The sequence below is a fragment of the Beta vulgaris genome, chromosome 7 (assembly GCF_026745355.1).
Source record: "Beta vulgaris subsp. vulgaris cultivar EL10 chromosome 7, EL10.2, whole genome shotgun sequence".
In the NCBI taxonomy this organism is placed as follows: Eukaryota; Viridiplantae; Streptophyta; class Magnoliopsida; order Caryophyllales; family Amaranthaceae; genus Beta; species Beta vulgaris.
The window spans coordinates 16254617-16272236 of record NC_079208.1 but is presented as its reverse complement, the minus strand read 5'-3'; the positions used below and the strand labels follow the sequence as shown (position 1 = coordinate 16272236).

The following is a 17620-nucleotide window of genomic DNA, read 5'->3' as shown; positions in this document are numbered from 1 at the left end:
CTATAAAATTATATAAACTAACATAGAATTTCTGTTACATAGCAACAACAACGATTCTATAACAAGCGATTCTGTAAAATTACATAGCAATAACATAAATAAAAGAGGAATTAAAAAAAATACAGAAGTACTAAAAGATCTGGCCGCAACAATGAAATACGAAATTACATACGCTTTCCTTCTGTAATTTTTTTAGCAAGATCTGGCCGACTAATTAAAAAAAATACAGAAGTATATGAAAAACGAAATTACATAAAAATAAAAGATCTGGCCGCAACAACGGGCGACGACGACGCCGGTATGGTCGACGGCGATGGCGCCGGCTTGGTGAAAGACGAGAAAAATGAAAAGAAAATCAGATCTATCTAAAAAATCTACCAACAAATCTTAAAAATGAAAAAAAACCTCCAGAACACTACAACTAAAGGAACTCGTCGGATGCTTCGTCGAACTTCGTCGGTGTGACTTCGTCGGAAATCTACCAACAAATCTTAAATCGAAAAAAAACCGAAGGAACACGTCAGAAGGCTTCGTCGAACTTCATCGGAGGCTTCGTCGAACTTCGTCGGAAACAAAAATCTGGTCGCGTCGGCTTCGTCGGTGTGACTTGTGAGGTTGTGACATCAGAATACTACAACAACCTCTAGAAAGGAAGCGGCGCAACGGTTATCTCCGACGATGTGGCGCAACAGCGATCTCCGACGGTGTGGCGCGCGTCGTAGGTGGTGTGCGCAGTACAACAACGCGCGAAGAACAACCTCCAGAAATCCAAGAAGAGAGAAGAGAGATGAGAGAGAAGAGAGAGAGAAGAGAGTTTGAGAGAAGAGAGCTGCGTGAGTTTGAGAGAGGCTGCGTGAGTTTGAGAGAGGGAGAAATAAAAAACCCTAATTGTTGTGTTTTATAATTTTTTTAAAATGATATTGCTGCGGTTTCTCATAAGAACCGCAGCAATATATTAAAATATTATTTTTTAATTTTATTTTAATATATTGCTGCGATTCTTTACAAAAACTGCAGCAATATGTCGGTCAAATAGTCATTTTTTTTTCAAAAAAAATTCCGTTGATACCATATTGATGCGATTTTAGGTAAAAACCGCAGCAATATCTTTATTTTATATTTTAGGTTTCTTTTTACGTGATATATTGCTGCGTATGGATAAAACCGCAGCAATAAGCATTTATTCTACTAGAATTTTCAACTAAATTATATTTAAATATATATCTATATATATATACTAATATATATTATTATAAAATTCATAAATTTACGGGGGATTACACCATTTGTCGCGAATGTCGATGAACTCATCCAACTCGAAAAGGAAGGTGGTAGAATCTCTGGTGAGGTTAGTGTGGATGAGTTGCTTCTCTTGGAAGAACATATGAATAGGATCATTAAAGATGAGAAGCTTGAAGTTGAAAATGGTATGAAGATGAAGAAAATCACTCAAATGTGAATACTAATAGGGAACCTAATGTGCCAAATCTAGTTAGAAGTCGGACTGTAATTGACCTTTTTTGTTGCTGCATCTATTAATTTCATTTTTCCTGGGGAATTAGTTAAAACCATCTCATTGAAGTATGCAATAACTAGGACAACTTTTTTCTAGATTATGGTCTAAGAAACAGAAACTAAGTGGACTTAAGGTGCATGTAGCCAATAGGAAAAATGGTAGTAGTGGGAGAAAACCCAAAATCACTAATAGAATAAATGCTTATTGATGCGGTCATTAAGTGGTCTATTGCAGCGGTTTTGGCCTCGCAACCATTAAGGGCACAACAATAGGTAATTAACCTATTGCTGCGGTTTTTGACCGCGGCAATAAGCGAAGCTATTGTTGCGGTTTTGGCTAGGAACTGCAGCAATAGGTTTGACTTATTGTTGCAGTTGTTATCCAAAACCGCAGCAATATGTCCTGGTATAGGTAATTTTTTTGTTTTGCATTTTGCAATCAAATTTGGAAGATTAAAACCAGACAACTAACTCATCCATGATCACCCAAATTTGCAAACGAACTAAAGATGAAATGACATAATTTTTTTTTGAAATTAAAATCTTCATACTATTTTCGATGTTAAAATGCAATAAAAACTTAAAACATTGAATTCATATATTGAGTATAAAATCATAAATAATGAAAATATAACAATTACAAAACAAAAGATAAAGTATAAGAAATCAGAAAAGAGAATGAGAAAATGAAACTAACTAAAGAACAATTTTAAACTACTTCATCCAAAACAATCATCTTAACCAAAAAAAAAAAATGAGTTATAATCGTACAAGCAATAAAAACGATCTATCCAAATCAAAAAATTGCGACAAAAAAAGAAGGAAAAAAGAGATCTATATATGAAGTTATGAACAAAAAAGCGGAATACACTATTATTTATTTTATTTTATAAAAAAAAAATACAAAAACGACCAAAATAAACATCAAAATTAGTTCGGCTAAACTATGTGAAGGAGGATCTTTGGAAATATCCTCCTTCATCATCCAACAATCGAACTTGACTTCGATCTAACAAGATTGGAACTCAACTCAAACCGTTGCTTGACTTCGAAATGCGATGGTGAACCTTGTTTCGTTGGCGGCGAAAGACCACGAAGGAGGAGTGAGAGAGATGAGTGCGTGATGGAGTGAAGACCGGCGATTGAAGATGCGAGACGATTTCGGTGATGAAGACCGGCGAACGAGATGAGATAGAGGTGCGTGATGGAACGAAGACCAACAATGAAGATCGGCATTAGAGATGAAGACCGATGAGATGAGAGATGAGAGGATGAGAGATGAGTGAGAGGATGAGAAATGAGTGAGATGAGTTAGAAAACGACCGAGAAAGAGAGAAATAAAAGGTGAGAGAACCCTAAATGCAGTGTTTTATTAAATCATAAAGTCTATTGCTACTATTTTTTTGTAAGAAACGCAACAATAGGTTAAATATTATTAAAAAATAATATTTTAATATTTGACCAGATATATTGCTATGATTTTTGAGAAGAACCGCAACGATATATTCAAATATTATTTTAATATATTGTTGCGGTTCTTTTAAAAAATCGCATCAATATATCTGGTCAAATAGTCAACTTTTTTTTCAATTTTTTTTCCGTTGAAACCATATTGCTGCGGTTTCTGGTCAAAACCGCAGCAATATGGTTATTTTACATTTTACCTTTTCTTTTAACGTGATATATTGCTGCGTATGGGTAAAACCGCAACAATACCACCACAGCAATAAACAATTATTCTACTAGTGAATTGATGAAGTATTGAGAGGAGTCCTTCTGAAGCTAAAGACAACAATTAGGTCCTTGGCCATAGCACTGGAGGCCAGTCTAACCACTGTTCATAGGCTATTAAAGACATGTAGTATGAGGAGCCACACAAATAGTATCAAACCAAAACTCACATCCAAACACAATAAAACAAGGTTGCAATTTGTGTTATTTGAAGTAATACCAGGCACAACTAGAGAAAAACCAAGGTTTGAGTTTTAATAACATGGTACACAAAGATTAAAAGTGGTTTTGCATGAGCTTTATAACACTGATTTTTATCTATTGTTAGAGAAAGCAAATCCATACAGGATATATAACTTAGTCAAAGACCATCATGATAAAGGTCATGTTCATGGGCAGGGCCGTCTCGTATAATTTAGGGGCCCTGTACTAAATTAAGAATGAGGCCCCAAAGGGTAAATAAAAACGACATTATATAAATATGAAAAAGTAAAAGTTCATACAACTAATAAAATTTGTTCTTTCTCCAAACAAAATTCAACATATCTTAGTCTACTACATAGAAATTCTACTTGAAAATTGCAACCCTTCTAGCATTCTTTGAAGAAAAATCATCAATCAATTCTTCGTAACCAATTTTCTCCAAAAATTCATTCTCGATGGCTATCATCGCTAGTCCATTGAGTCGATCTTGTGACATTGTCGAACACAAGTAGGATTTCAACAACTTTAACTTGGAAAAGCTCCTTTCTGCAGAGGCAACGGTAACCGGAATAGTCAATAAAATTCTATAAGCAATCATTACATTAGGAAAACAAGCAACATCTCTTAAAAATCTCAAAACATCAATTGGTCCCATTTTTTCATTTGGCAAGACTTCTTTAAGTAATTTCAACTCCCAAAATAATTCATTTTCATCAATGTCAGATTGCTCACCGCTCTTAAGTGCATTGTCAAGATTCATACAACAAGATTTTAAAGTCTTATTATCCAAGGAATAAATCTTCCCCCATGTGAACAAAAACCCAAACAAATCTTCGTATTGTTGGTATTGTTCAAAGCTTTTAGTGAGAGAAGAAATTGCATGATCAACAAGATATAAGAAGTAATTGACTCTAAATGATTCTTCCGACAATGCTGCCATATCATTTGAATTCTCATCAAAATGTTTTTTCCTTCGAATCTCGCGCCTTTTGGGAAAAACCAGATCAATGTTCAAATCTATAGCTATGTTTTTAGCAGTATCAATGGCATCAAAAAATCCACTTTCTCTATATTTCTCAAAAAAAGAAATTAATCCCTTAACCTTTTTAATAGCAACATCAATCAACATGTCTTTTTCCTGTAAATGCTTACTAACCAAGTTCACTGCAGACAAAATGTCATACCAAATAACTAATGCCATCAAAAACTCAAAATGACTAAGTTCATTCATTGCTAAAGATTTAGCCTCACTTCTTATCTTAGAATCAAGTTAAATTAGCAACTTGAAGTAAAGCTTCCCTTAAGTCTGTAATATGAAATCTAATGACTTTCACACTCTCAACTCGACTTTCCCAACGAGTACATGACAATGATCTAAGAGTCAATCCCGTCACATTATCTTTTAGAATTTTCCATCGTTTAGTAGAATTCGCAATTATTGTGTGAATACGTTGAACAATTCCAAAAAAAATCTCTAGCCTTTCCACAACTATTAGCCATGTCACACAATGTTATATTAAGACTATGACATCCACAAGGAGTACAAAAAGCTCTATGGTTTATATCCAAAAGTCTCTTTTGTGCTCCTTGATGTTTTCCTTTCATGTTAGCACCATTATCATAGCCTTGTCCTCTAATATTATCTATGTTAAGATCAAGGGACTTCAATTCATCTTGTAAAACACCAAAAAGACCTTTTCCACTTGTATCATTCACAGTTAAATGACCCAAAAATGATTCCTCGATTTTTATTGAACTTGAAGAAACATCCACATATATTAAGATCATAGTCATTTGTTCTTGGTGACTTGTATCAGGAGTACAATCTAGAATAATAGAAAAATACTTGGCATGCTTAATTTTTTTTATGATCTCAGATTTTATTGCATTAGCAAGCAAACGTATCAACTCATTTTGAATGTTATGGCCAAGATAATGAAAATGGAGATTATTGTTAGTTATACGATGAACATGCTCTTGAATAACTGGGTCAAACTCTGCTAACATCTCAACCAAACCCAAAAAATTTCCATTACTATTTTCATACAATCTTTCATTACTACCACGAAAAGCTAGATTATGTTTTGCAAGAAATTTAATCATTGAAATTATTCTTAGTAAAACATTTTTCCAATGCTCTTTATCTTTTGCAAATTGTTTTTGAGCCGTCATATCTATAGGTTTATTCTTAGACAATCTTAATCGCAATTCATACCAAGTAGTCATATTTTTAACATGCTCTACCCCTATCTCATGCTCTTTGAGTCTAATACTAATATGAGTCCAATCATTAAAACCTTCACTTGCTTGAACACCCCTTCCATGCCCCTTTCTAAAATTTTACAACAAAAGCAAAAAACTTTATCAAGTTCTTTGGAATATACAAGCCAATCTCTATCACATTTTTCTCCATTCGACAAAATTATAGTGTAATTTATAGAATTAAAACGTCTAGAGAATTTTTTTTAGGACCTTTGTCAATAGTCATATCTCTTTTAGGGCCCTTAGTCGCTAAAACTTCTATCATTTTGGCATCAAGACCATCCCAATTTCTAGGATCATATATATCAAGTGTATAATTAACATTATCATCATCACCATCACCATCACCATCATTTTCATTTATATTAGTATCATCACAATCAACATTTTCTCGATGATCATTCAAGTTTTCACTTAGAGTAACATTCACACCATTACCATTACCATTACCAACAACATTATCACAATTATCATTCAAATTCACACCATTACCATCAACATTATCATAATTATCATTCAAATTCACACCATTACCATCAACATTATCACAATTATCATTCAAATTTCCACCATCACAATCAACATTATAAGCATTCTCATTCAAATTTTCATTCAAATTCACATTATTGCAATCAACTTTAACATCAGAATTTTGATTTTCATGAGAAACATGAACATGAACATCTTTAACCACAAACTTATCAAGAGCTCCTCTTTGCGAACGAGTCAATTCTTCAATTCTTTTTTCTTTTTGCGTTTTTCAAATCCAGAATCAAATTTTCTAGTTTTCGGTCACATAAGTAAAAAATTTCTACAACAATCACGAAACAAATCATATAATTTGCGATTGAGAAAAACAAAAATATTGAGTTATCAAGAGCTTCCCTGCTGTCCAACAGAAGGCAACAACGCAATTATGCGAAGGCAGTAGCACTGTTACTGTAGCAGAATAGTTATTAGCAGCTAGGCAGCTGATGTACAATATGAGCACTATAAGAGGGGGGGGGGGTGAATTATAGTGAGAGAATAAGCTATACCTTTTGCGGAATTAAAAGTAAACTTGGGAACAAAATGGAACACGAGAGATTTTAGCGAGGAAAAATTCCTAGGCTTGTAGGAAGAAACAACCAGACCACAAGGTATTTTAACACAACTTTCCACTATAATAGGCCAAAACAACTTAGTTTACAAACCTATTATTTTTCTCTCGATTCACAACTTAAGTCTCAAGTTCCCAACGACAGTTCCCACAACTGTCGTTCCTCTCAAACTTCACTAGAAGTTCCTTTCTTCTCTTCTCTTTCTCTTGCTTCACTCAAAACTTCTCACACTTACAAGAGTTCACTCAAACCCTTTTCTCAAAAATACAATATGTAAGTATGAATTCTCTTTAGGAAAGGCACTGACTCTTTTCGATAACTAAGACAAATTAGCTAAGTCAGACACAAATTGTTCTAAGGTTTTAGGCTCCTATTTATAGACAATTAAGACATGACAATTTTTATCCACTAATTAATCCACTATCCCATGATCTCCATGACTTTAATTAATTAGGCAATTTAAATTAAATATTCCTTGATAAGTAATTAACCCACTAACCGACTACTTAACTAAATAAGAGAAGCAGTAATGTATTACGTGGTTTTACAAACTTGAGGAATAATTAAACTTATTTAAATTAATTAAAACTTGGGAGATAATTAAACAAGCCATTTAATCCACTAACTACAAAACGTGTAGCAGTAGTTTTAGGCGTGTAAACATATTTTTAGGGAGTAAATAAAATATTTACTTTAGCTAGATTTTAGGAAAATATCATTTAAAAATAACTTGATTAAAAACGAAAATCAGTTTTATATTTCAAACGAAAATCTTTTTAAAAACCGGAAAGATATTTTATTTTGAAAACAAAATCTTTTAAATAAAATATAAAAGATAACGGTTAGATATTTTTCTACATAAAATCCGAAAATCATTTTAAAAACTTTTCCTGACAAACTAAAACCAAATTCCCTGAAATAGTGGATCTTAAGTATAACAACCCTAAAAACTCTAACTAACATATTAGGCGCACACCTAGAGTTAGGCGCATTACTTTTGAGTTATTTAGGTGTTCCTAAACCAGTTCTAAGTCTTGTTCCCTAACCTTGATCCTAACAGTGCCAGTTCTGTTCCTGTCATGGGAATAACCAAGTTCCTTTGAGAATTTACCACGAACTTAATTGAGCTTTCACTTAACCTTAACATGGAGATAATAAATACACCCTAATGTATTCTAATCTTCATTCCATGCTTGATACTTCATCACTCGAACATCTTCACTTCGATCTTTGATTAATTCTCGTTTTAATCTTCAATCAAGTATTCTCTTTGCTCGAGAATGAATTACCTAGCAACACTATAAATAAAATACACTATGTCTTTTGTGGTTAAGTCATCTTCAAAACTTAAGGGTCAACAATTTCCCCCTTTTTGAAGATGGTAACAAAAGGCATATAATATAATAATATGTAATGCACATAAGTCATATAAAACTCTTTTAACGAAGTATGTAACTAAGTTAAATCAATTATCATAGACTCGTTATTTTATTTTTGTAAGGAAACATGAGAACATAAACCATGACTAAAAAAAATTTACTCTGATTGCCTTTCTCTTCCCCCCTTTGGCATCTTCAAAAACATTAGTCCACGATTTCAAAAAGATGAAATTATCTACTAAACACATCACACCACTAAACTTGTGAGAAACAATTTGGTTAATATAAGTAAATAAAGCATTCAACTCTCAAAACCGCAATCCAAGAATATTAGCCATTCAAGAGACGCACACATGCAAAAAGATTAAACATAGTTCCATTGTAGCATGCTTAAGAAAGAAAGATAGAAAAGACAAAAAAAAAAGAAGTTATGTTCCCAAAAAAAACTAAACTAAGAATAGAGCTTAAGGTTTAGGAGAGAAATGTTGCTCGATAATTTCTTCCACCACATCATCTAACTTAGTCATCACCTCCTTATGATTTCCGGCAATGGTTTGATCAAGCTTGAGCACATCACCCTCCAACTTCATCAATCTCGAGTTCATCATTTGGAGAGATGTGGTCATTTCACCAAGTTGTTCCATGATCACCTTTTGACCTTCCAAAGCCTTGTCAAATTTGCTCATCACCCCTTGCACTAACCCGTTCACTTCTTAGCTTAGTTGCAAACTCCATCATAGCTTCCGAATGACCCATTACCAAAGAAAACAAGTAATCCAACCTCTTAGCATGAGCTAGGGTATAGGTAGCACCAATGGTAGGGTTTTGGGATGAAGAGGGAGCAGTTTGAGGAGGATTTGGGGCGGCAGATTGTTCCTTAAGATTAGGAACAGCCAGTTGTTCCTCTGAGATGGGAACAACAGCTAGTTTCTTATCTTTGGGAACAGAAGATAAAGGTAATTTGGTAGAAGGAGGGATGGGAGTATTTTGTGGTGCAATAGGAGATCGAGAGGCAGATTTTGGTGGAGATGAAGTAGAAGGAGGTATGGTATCCATAGGAACAGGAGACTGTTCCCTTGAAGGAGGAATACAAGCATCATATGCTTCCTTTGTAATCACACTCACTTCATCATCATTAAATTTCTTCCTCATCATGCGAAGGAGAGTTTAACACTTTCAAGTTTCGAACTCTTTGAGTAGTTCGAGTTACTCTCACAACCGGTTTCACCATCTTTTCAACCACCTTCTTCCCCTTCTCTTTTGCTTTTTGTTTTTCTTTTTCATTTTTCTTCTCTTTTTCTTTTTCTATTTTTTCTGTTTTCTTTTGTTCCTTTTCTTTTTCCTTCTCAACTTCAATTTCGAGCTCTTCTTCTTCCACCTCATCACATTCTTCATCATCCTCATCATCATCAATATTAGCCTTCCTTTTTACACTCCCCATTCACAACACACACATTTAAATTGTTCAAAGCACGAACATTTAACATATTTCCCGTAGACACACCAATATTAGGAACCCCGAAATCTTCACATTAAACTTGATTAATATTTCGGTTATTAGGGCACCATAACCAACAACAAATCCATTCTCAATGAAATGACTCATATGTTGAATCATCAAGGAGGGAAAATTTATGTGTTTATGAGAGGCTAGCAAAGAATGTAGATTAAGTCTAACATGCTAACTTGAGCACGTTTAGAGAGACGAGGTAAGATCTTTCTTTATATGTGGAAGAAATTTTGTGGTAGGAGAAAGAAGATTATGATCAAGAAATGTAGTGCCCTTTTTCCACCATACTTCACAATCAACTCATCAAAAGAAATATCAAAAAATGGATAAGAGCCTCTTTGTTTATTAAAATATACATCGGTTCCCCTCACAGGAACATCGAGTAATTTTTCCAGACATTCAGAATTAAAGTCAATTTGGGTTCCCTTCACAAGTGTAGAATAATTTCCTTCTTCATTAATGGAAAAATTCTCACAAAATTCATCCATAAGTTTGGGAATTCACTAGGGGAAAAAAGCAGAAGGGCTGCGCAAGTAGGGCTGCGCTTTTTAAAAAGGCGCAGCCCTATTGTTGAAGGGCTGCGCTTTTTTGAAAATGCGCAGCCCTACCTAGAGAAGGGCTGCGCTTTTTAAAAAAGCGCAGCCCTTCTCTAGGTGAAGGGTTGCGCTTTTTAAAAAAGCGCAGCCCTTCTCTAGGTGAAGGGCTGCGCTTTTTTAAAAGGCGTAGCCCTTCTCTAGGTGGGGCTGCGCTTTTTTGAAACTAGCGCAGCCCTACTAGCTGTGCTCTTTTTTTCGATACTTACTATGCGCGCCCTATACTCCTTCCCAATTTCCCTCTTTCACTTCTTTCACCACATTGTGCGAAAAACCGAGTGCACCACCACCACCTTGCGAGCCCTAATTCGACACACCACCACCACCCACATTGCTCCACCACTTTGTGCGACACCACTACCCACCACCACAACATTTCTTCTCCACCACTGCCGCCCACCACAATTTCTTCTCCACCATCACCTTGCGCGCCATTTCTTCCATTTCTTCTCCACCACATTGTGGTTCCGCCACCACCTTGCGCGCCACCCACATTGCGCGACTTACACTTCTCTTCTCTTCTCTTCTCCACCATCACCACTACCCTCTCTCTTCTCTTCTCATTTCTTCCCCCTTTGAATGGTTATTTAGGTATGAATTAATTTTGTTTTTAAGTTACTTTTGTTTTTCTTAATTGAATTAAATGATTAATGTGCAATGTGGGTTTTGTCAATTGTAGGAAGAAGAGGCTAAGGAAGGCAAATAAAGTCCCAAGTAGCTCTTTTCTCTTCATTGCTCGTCGTTGGTGTTAAGAGGTAACTAATAGATAGTTTAACATGTAGACAAAGTTGATAATTTATTGAATGTATATGTATTTTTTATAATGTATATATATATATTATTTGTTGATATGAGATTGTATGAAAACGCAATGTGATTTAGCTATATATGAAATCTACAAATTGTTTGAATCATCATCATATATGCCTAGATACCCGTTCAAGACTTACTCATTAGGGTAAGTCTTGAATAGTCCCCGGTTTGGGACTGTTCTTGGACGTTTGATCTCACTTAGGTGGTGAATGTGTGTCTTCTTTTCAATTCTGAGGAAAATCTTGGCTTATCGTTTTCGCTACATTGTTCTCTGGGTACATATGTAGATAAGCAATTATCTACATTGTGTACTTGGAGAACTGTAGGGAAATGCTGCCGGATTTTCCTTAGAATTGAAAAGTTGGCATATATTCACTAGTGAGATTAGACGTCCAAGGATGGGTTAGGTTGGAGTGATAAGGACCTTTGACTGCATGCATACAATTGAACATGTGACTATCTTAGCTTGTTGTATACGTGTGTGATTTGAATATGTGAGTGTGTGTACTTTAATAATGATTGATGCATTATAATGAATGTTGTGTTTAATTATTAGAGGTGGTCTTCTTGAATGAGATGGATCGTACTTGGATGTATGGTAGTCGTGAATCGATTGAGTTTGTGAATGGGGTCTGGAATTCTGTAGAAGTGCATTAGAATATCAAACATCCTCTGGAGCAGTCGACTTTTATTGTCCTTGTTTGGATTGTAGAAATGTGAGCAAGGTTAGTAGTATACATGTGGTTAGGGAGCATGTCTTTCGCCGTGGGTTTAGGCCTCAATACCACGTATGGATTTGGCATGGTGAGCAGGGGAGGTATATGGGAAGCTCTGGAGTAAAGAATGATGTATGTGAAGAAAAAAGAAGGATGATGATGAGTTAGGGGATGAGAATTTGGATGATGAATTTGGAGATGATGATAGGGATCGGGTAGACGAGATGATACACGAGGTTGAAGATCAGTCGTGTAGACGACCTCGTATTTTTGAGTCTATGTCTCAGGCTGCTGAAAAGCCGTTGTATCCAGGTTGTACAAAGTACACCAAACTTTTCGGGTGGTAACACTGTTCAACATTAAGTCGAACGCTGGTTGGACGGACTCTAGTTTCACATCGTTGTTGGAAGTTTTAGCTGAGATGCTCCCTGATGGAAATGAACTGCCAAAGTCGTACTATTATGCGAAGAAGCTGATGTGTCCTTTGGGTTTAGAGTACGAGCGGATACATGCTTGTCCTAACGATTGTGTGCTTTATCGTAATGAGTATGAGCATTTACATGAGTGTCCACGTTGTGGATTGTCGAGGTACAAGCGTGAAGGAGCTGGAGGTAGTGAAGGACCACCAGCCAAGGTGTTGTGGTATCTACCCATAATACCTAGATTTAAGCGCATGTTCTCAATTAAAGGAGATGCGAAGAATTTGAGGTGGCATGCAGATCGTAGGAAGAAAGACGGTCTGCTCAAGCATCCGGCTGATTCGCCTGAGTGGAAAACTATCGACAGGGTGCATAAGTCATTTGGTAATGAGGATAGGAATCTGAGGCTTGGATTATGTACGGATGGCATGAACCCTTTTGGCAATCTCAGCTCGCAGCATAGTACATGGCCAGTAGTTTTAGTGGTTTACAACTTGCCTCCTTGGTTGTGCATGAAACGCAAGTACATGATGTTGTCGCTTCTTATATCGGGGCCCAAACAACCTGGAAATGACATAGATGTATACCTTCAGCCGCTTGTTGAAGATTTACAGAAGATGTGGAACGAAGGAGTGTTAGTATTTGATGCGTATGCTAATGAGATGTTCACTCTGCGTGCCATGCTTTTTTGTACTATGAACGATTATCCAGCTTATGGGAACTTATCTGGGTATAAGACTAAAGGAAAACAACCTTGCCCGATTTGTTTAGATGACATGAAATCTACACACCTTAAGGGCTGCAAACATGTGTATATGCGCACACGAAGGCTCCTCAGCCGCGACCATCCCTATCGGTTTAAGAAGAAGGCATTCGATGGGACGGTTGAAGAAGAAGTTGCTCATAGACCATTAACTGGTACTGAAGTTTATAATCAGGTGAAGGGCATTGAAACAGTCTTTGGTAAACCTGCTAGTGAGGTTGATAGACCTACAGGATTATGGAAAAAACAGTCCATTTTTTGGAAACTCCCATATTGGAAAGATCTAAAGGTCAGACATTGTTTGGATGTCATGCACATAGAGAAGAATGTTTGTGAAGCTATTATCGCGACACTTATGAATATTCCGGGCAAGACAAAAGATGTTAAGGCGTCACGACTTTACTTGGAAAAAGAGGGGATTCGACCAGAGTTGTGGGCTCAGAAAAGGGACGGAAGGAAGAAGAAAAGAGGGGAGGAAAGGGTTGATGATGAAACTCAGAAAAGTAAAAAGGTGGAGGATTCGGAGAAGAATTATTTGCCACCAGCTTGCTACACGATGTCGCGTGCAGAGAAACGGATTTTTTGCGAGTCATTGTATGGCATTAAGGTCCCTACTGGCTACTCATCGAATATGAAGCGCTTTGTTACCTTAAATGGTGAGTTGAAGTTATCGAGTATGAAATCGCACGATTGTCATGTCATGATGCAAGTATTCTTACCGATTGCAATTCGTGGGATACTTCCAAAGCATGTGAGGCACACCATTACAGAACTGTGTTCATTTTTTCATTCAATCTGCAGCAAAGTCCTAGACCCGTCGACCCTCGATTCCTTGCAGTCCAGAGTAGTTGAAACTCTATGCAAATTTAGATGTATTCCCCCCCCGCATTCTTTGACATTATGGTCCATCTCATTGTCCATCTAGTTCGAGAAATTAAGCTGTGTGGTCCAGTGTTTTTGAGGTGGTGCTATCCTTTTGAGAGATATATGGGAACTTTGAAGGATAAAGTTCGGAATCCTGCACAACCAGAAGGTAGTATAATTCAAGGGATTGTGGGTGAAGAGATCAGTAATTTTGTGGCTGAGTATTTTGCTAGTGTTGATCCTGTTGGACTTCCGACATCCCGACACGAGGGCAGACTTGAGGGCAAGGGTACAATTGGTTCAAAATTGATCACACCTTCCGTAGAAAAGCGTAAACAAGCTCACTTATTTGTATTGCATCACGTACCAGATGTCCATCCTTATTTAAGTGAACATATGGAGGAATTACGTGTTAGCAATCCTGGAAAAGGAGTGAGGGCATTGACGCAAATGCATAACAAGACTTTCATTGATTGGTTTCATAAACGAGTACTCAATGATTTGGATGAAAGTGTTCCTGAAACAGTCAAGTGGTTAGCATTTGGTCCTCGTGAAGCTGTACGCTCTTATGAGGGTTATGATATTAATGGGTATACGTTTTGGACTGAACGTCAAGATCTCAAGTCAAGATCGCAACAAAATAGTGGTGTTTCACTTGTGGCGTCGTCTACACAATATGCAAGCTCGAAAGATAAGTCGCCTGTACATGCTGAAAGCAACTATTATGGGCGAATACAAGAAATATGGGAGCTGGACTACTGTACTTTTAATATTTGCCTCTTGTGTTGCACGTGGGTTGACAATAATCGACGTTGTGTAAGAAACGATGATCCTTGCGGTTTCACTCTTGTTGACCTTAGTCGTCTACGTGAAACTGAGGAGCCATTTGTAATTGCATCACAAGTCAAGCAAGTATTTTTTGTAACTGATCCTGCTGATCATAAGTGGTCAATTGTTGTACCTGGTAAAAGGAGTATCCTCGGTATTGGTGATGTTGATAATGAGGAAGAATATGATGCATTTGAGGACCTCCCCCCTTTTACCTATCCTGAAATTTGTGGAAGATGATGTAAATATGTCGGAGAACTATATGCGTGTAGATCACACGGAAGGGATACATGTACTTGAGGATCCTAAGAAACGGCGGAAGTCAATAAATCATGAGACATAAACTCAGGTGTGTAATTTCTCCAATTTCGGCCTATTTTGGCCTTTTCGCTCCCAAATCGTACTTATGATGATTTAACCCCAAATTTTTTTGAACATGATTATATGATGTATAATGTAACTAGTATGTAGATTTTGGCTTAATTTGTTGGTTGCATTTCGGGAACGAAAAGGCCATTTCCGGCCTATTTCGGCCTATTTTGGCCTTTTCGCTCCCAAATGTACTTATCGAGTGATTTAACCCAAATTTTTTTGAACATGATTATATGTTAATATGTAACTAGTATGTAGATTTAGGCTTTAATTTGTTGTGGTTGCATTTCGGGAACGAAAAGGCCATTTCCGGCCTATTTCGGCCTATTTTGGCCTTTTCGCTCCCAAATGTACTTATCGATGATTTAACCCAAATTTTTTTGAACATGATTATATGATGTATAATGTAACTAGTATATAGATTGTTAGACTTTAATTTGTTGTTGGTTGCATTTCGGGAACGAAAAAGCCATTTCCGACCTATTTTGGCCTATTTTGGCCTTTTCGCTCCCAAATCGTACTTATCGAGTGATTTAACCCAAATTTTTTTGAACATGATTATATGATGTATAATGTAACTAGTATGTAGATTGTTAGGCTTAATTTGTTGTTGGTTGCATTTCGGGAACGAAAAGGCCATTTCCGGCCTATTTGGCCTATTTTGGCCTTTTCGCTCCCAAATCGTACTTATCGTGTGATTTAACCCCAAATTTTTTTTGAACATGATTATATGATGTATAATGTAACTAGTATGTAGATTGTTAGGCGTTAATTTGTTGTCGGTTGCATTTCGGGAACGAAAAGGCCATTTCCGGCCTATTTCGGCCTATAGTGGCCTTTTCGCTCCCAAATCGTACTTATCGAGTGATTTAACCCCAAATTTTTTTTGAACATGATTATATGATGTATAATGTAACTAGTATGTAGATTGTTAGGCGTTAATTTGTTGTTGGTTGCATTTCGGGAACGAAAAGGCCATTTCCGGCCTATTTCGCTCCCAAAAGGCCATTTCCCCTGCTTGCTGCCCTCCCCCTCCCCCTGCTGCTGCTGCCCCCCTCCCCCACCCCCTACAGCTGCCCTCCCCCTCCCCCTACATCTGCTCCCCCCCTCCCGACCCCCTACTGCTGCCCTCCCCATCCCCCTACATCTGCTGCCCCCTCTCCCCCCCCTACTGCTACCCTCCCCTCCCCCTACTGCTGCCCCCTCCCCACCCCCTGCCTGCTGACCTCCCTCCCCCTACCGCAGCCCTCCTCCCTCCCTCTGCAGCCCCTCCCCTCCCTCTGCTGCCCTCCCACCCTCTGCTGCCCCTCCCCCCCTCTGCTGCCCCCTCCCTCCCTCTGCTGCCCCCTCCCTCCCTCACTGCCCTCCCCACCTCTACTGCCCCTCCCCCACCCTCTGCTGCCCCCTCCCCACCCTCTGCTGCCCCTCCCCCACCCCATGCTGCCCCCCCACCCCATGCTGCCCCTCCCCCACCCCTCCCCACGTAGCCCCCCTCCCTCCCTGCACACAGCAGCCCCCCCCACCCCTACTGCTGCCCCTCCCTCCCCCTACTGCTGCTGCCCCCTCCCCTCCCCCCCCCTGCCTGCTGACCTCCCCCCCCCACCTCTGCTGCCCCCCTACCACTGCACCACCCCATCCCCACTACACCACCCCCTCCCGCCGTAAATGTTTAATTTTTTTTAATGCGTTTGTTTTTGTACAATTTCAGGGACATGGCGGAGGTGCATACGGATACGAGTGCGGAACACACTACCGAGGATGAGTGTTACGATCAGAGAAAGGAACAACGACAATTGGTTATGGCTCGCCGTGAAGAAAAAGGTTTACAAAAGCCAAGTAAGAACTTGGACACGAAAAAGAGGAAAGGAAGGGGACCTACAAAGTCACTAGGGAAACACACCCTAATGACTTTGGATTACGATGATTTGGGGCAACCTTGTGGAAAGTGGCGTCAAAAGTATGCCATGCAAGTTGGGATTTGCATGCATAAGCTCTCCATTCTCCACTCATGGAAAGAGGTCCCCGAGACTTTGAAGAAGATGATTTGGGAAGATACTATGGTAAGATTCGCGTACATTTACGTTTAGAATCTTAACACTTTAGTTAAATATACTATGTAATATTTACTAATTTGTGAAATGCGTTCTTTGTAGAATCAATTCAATATTCCAAATGATGAAGCGAAGAGAGATTTGTTTCTATCCGCGGTTGCCCAGGGTTCCGAGACTTCAAGGCCAAGCTAGTGTCGGGGTGGATCACGAAGAGGAGAAAAGTCGGGGGAACAAAGAAGAAGAAGATCTACGACGGGGAGCAACACCTTCTTCTGAGGTTCACAGGGCACATCATTTGAGGAGCCCTCCAAGCTTCCATATCAGATATGGAGGCATATCACAGCCGAGGAGTGGTATGCATTTGTCAAACAAAAAACAACCCAAAGCTATTGTAAGAATTTTTTACTAGCTAAGATTAAATACTTTTAGATCCAATATTATTGTATAACATCATATCTAACCTTTGTTTATATTGTGTGTTTCAGGCATCTCGTGAGAAA

At 38.1% G+C, this 17620-nt stretch overlaps 1 pseudogene; it reads right to left on the bottom strand.

The window, feature by feature from the left end:
* Positions 1-3814: 3814 nt before the first annotated feature.
* On the bottom strand, positions 3815-9343 carry LOC125491828 (uncharacterized; annotated as a pseudogene).
* Positions 9344-17620: the final 8277 nt, after the last annotated feature.